The sequence below is a fragment of the Oryzias latipes genome, chromosome 17, assembly GCF_053564925.1.
Source record: "Oryzias latipes strain Hd-rR chromosome 17, Olatipes_Hd-rR_3.1".
Taxonomy (NCBI): Eukaryota; Metazoa; Chordata; class Actinopteri; order Beloniformes; family Adrianichthyidae; genus Oryzias; species Oryzias latipes.
This window is the reverse complement of record NC_136253.1, coordinates 26,527,313-26,530,810: the sequence shown is the minus strand read 5'-3', so window position 1 is coordinate 26,530,810 and position 3,498 is coordinate 26,527,313.

Sequence of the window (3,498 nt, the reverse complement as noted above, 5' to 3'; positions counted from 1 at the left end):
TGAGGTTGTGTCGTTTGGCATGAATAGCTCATCAGTTGTTTTTATTGGGTTTGTCTTGGTTTGGAGAGGCTTGTGTCTCTGCCGGCTCTACACCAGCGATCTGATGCAAATAGAAATGTATGCAATGCAAAGATGTGGTAAATGCAAAGGCGTGTTTCCATGGCAACCGTGATGTGTTTACTGCCGGTGTGATTCAGCGTGCTTCACCATGTGAGCCTGACCTAGTTACGCCCAAGTGAGTGTGAATGCAAACACATTAGCACTCGGACGCACCCACCAAACGCACATGGCGTCACACATGCAACAACACATGGGCAGTGACAACACAATGACATTTATAATCCAAAGGATAATAAGGCCGCCAAACAGGGCCAGCAGAAAAAATGGGTTGTTCCCATTTTGCTGTTCAAAGCTATCACTTTTCTTTTCTCATCTCATTGTTTTTTCATTTTTGTCTTTGACCCTATGACCCAAATGTTTTGTCTTACTGCCACTTCTGGACACCCACAGCATTCCTTCCTTCTTTCACTATCTAATTCTGAGCTAATTTCCCTTCATTCCCACATTTTCCCTCTTCTTATTCCTCAAATGATATAATCAAGGTAATTTGATGAGATGCCCTATAGCATTCACTGATTTGTGCATTCTCATATCTTCACAACCAATATTTTTAGTGCCTTATACCACTACACTGTTAAAGTGAGCTGCTTCTGAAAATGAATCTACTTTCATGTAAAGATTTTTTTTTACCTTTTTAGAGAAACACTACATTTGAGAGTCAGGATTGGGTGACATTTGGCAGCTCAGTTCATATATAACCTCTCAAATGACTCATCTGAGCAGAGCTAGCAGAAACAGAGACATCCAGTGTCTGAAATGTGTTATAACAAGTCAGGCTTATGTAATACTTGGAATTTGCACTTTGGCTGTTTTTTTACTTGAACTTTTTATTGTCAAAAAGTGTTTTTAAAAAGTTTAGCATGTTTCATGCTTTTGATAATGCAGATGAATGGAATTTGGATTTTCTGTTGGGTCGGATGAGCACTTATATTGCGTAAGAGGGCACTTCAGGAGTTGTATCGACAGAGGCCTCCTAAGCAAACACAGCTTCACTATTTCTGTGGGCTGGGCAACACGGACCCCCTCTCTCGCAAATGCTCAAGATCCTCACTGCAGCTTGACCCAATACGTAACAGTAAGGCATTATGCAATCACAACAAAGAGTTGGTCCAAATCACAGAAATGTTGGCTGATCAACACATCCACATGGCTGCTGCTGATTCATCACTGTTGACTGTCACCCTTGGAAGTGCAAGTTGTTTTTGTCACGTATGTTTGCCAGATTCCGATTTACAGGACTTAACAGTCACTCAGCCATGAAAATGGAAGACAGCGGTGCGTTTGTCAGATCCAGGAGGTGTGCAGAAAAGTCTGCATTGCGTCACAACAGGGAACAGAGGAAAAAGGAGACAGGAGGGGTTGGGAAGCAAGGGTGCAGTCAAAGGAGGGGCGTGTCCTCGCTGACCTAGTTAGAGCAATGGAAACCTCGCCTCCCTTTCACCGCGCCTCACCACTGACGTGCAAAGGGCACATTCAAACTGTACCAGATAGAAATGAATGAAAAGACAGGGAAGGAGAAAGGCTGAGTTGTTGAAAAAGAGAGGCCAGCAGACAGGCCGGTGTGAGTCAGGAAAACTGAGACCTAACATATCCACAATAGTGTACCACATTTGAAAAGCGTCAATGAAAAGAGGTCCAAAGAAAGCAACTTAACTGGAATAGCCTGCATTTCTGGTATTTATTCCCAGGGATCATTTCCTGAAATGCATGAATATTCATTTCACAACAGTGCAATCACAGTAAGTCAGACATTTAACGCGCCATCATCTTTTCTTTGCATGTTTATTTTTATGAACTTGAATTTTCATTCTTGTGCCACAAAACTGAACCAATGCAAACACTTCATGATTGCAGAACAGCACAGTTTCAGCAACATTTCCACTGGAGGTATTTTCCCCTCATCATGACTCTGTCACTATGGCTTTTATTACTTTGTAAGGCACTGCAGTTCTAATCATATAGTAAAAGTTCCCTAAAATCAACCTTTAACACCAAAAATAGAAAAACTCATAAAAGGGTAACCGTGTTGGCCCTTTTATTGTGTCATCTGTTTTTGTGGAGTATTCTATTCCGTTTATTCTATTCAACAAGTTTTCCAGAGTGGATCTGCAGACGTGATCGTCCACTCCCAGTTTCTATGAGACTGTTCTGGCCTCATAAGTTTCTGTCATCAGTTGTGTACTTTCAGCTTTTTGTCGCTGATGATAAACAGAAGATTTGTGACCAATCCAGCCTGAAGACTTCAAACTAAAAGCTTTACAGAGACATTCTTCTGGTTTGTCAGAAGATTCATAACCCCTCTTGTTAAAGTAACATATGTCCAACACAAGAGGGCTTCAGCTCTCATCTGTCTGCCCAGCTGTTGGACAGGACAAGTAAAAATTAATTAATAAATAAAAGCTTTACAGAGAATCATGAAAAGTCATAATGTCTTCACAACGACATGACCTTCAATCAAATTTACCTCCTCATTTTTTCCATAAATGTTGTTTCATGTCCTATACAGGATTATTTAAATTTCATCCATGATTTATCAACTTCATAAATCTTGCAACTATCATCATCAAACTGAAACCGCCTGCTGTGGATTCATTCTGACGTTCTGCCTTGCAAAAACCCAACTGTGTGCCTAAAAGCCTTTCAGCAAATGTATTTTGACCTTTTTGCGGTTGGGGGAAATCCACAAACACTTGAAGATGAACAATTTTTTATCTAGACCATCTGAGCCTCAAAGACAAACACAATCTTTTCAACAGTTAAGTCATATTTCTTTCTTCAGCACTTTTTATGCAGATTGTAACTTACTTTCTAGGAATTTCAAAATCCCACACATCATAAAAAATTACTTTTATAATGTCAAAACAAGATTGTAAGTGAAAGGTCAAAGGAATCGGGGAAATGCAGAAAATGCTGAATTCTGTAGCTGGATGGCTCAATTGGCTGCGTGTAGGACTGGTGCATGAACCGGGGTTCAATTCCCAGGAGGCGTGATGAGCTTCAACCAGATAAGACCCTTTGTGCTACTGCCTATAGCTGCAAGGGGGTCCGAGTCTGGGACTCCCTGTGCTGGTCCGGATCAGTGAAAGCTGATTCACTGTGAATCCCCTGAGGGGATATGCTGAAAGGTGAACAACAATGTTGAAAATGCTGAATTCACGTCTTTTTAGGGAGGTGTTGCATAAAAATGATGTAAAATGTTTACACAAAAATTAAAGAAAAAAATTCTAACAAATAATGTAAATGTAAATGTAAATTTGATGGAACATTTATTTATTTTTTAAATGTCCAGGTCTTTCTACAAAACAGACTTCGTTTAAAAATGTTTGTGATATTTTCTTGTTGCTGCGTCAAGGGGCATTCGGTTTATTTGAAATTCTC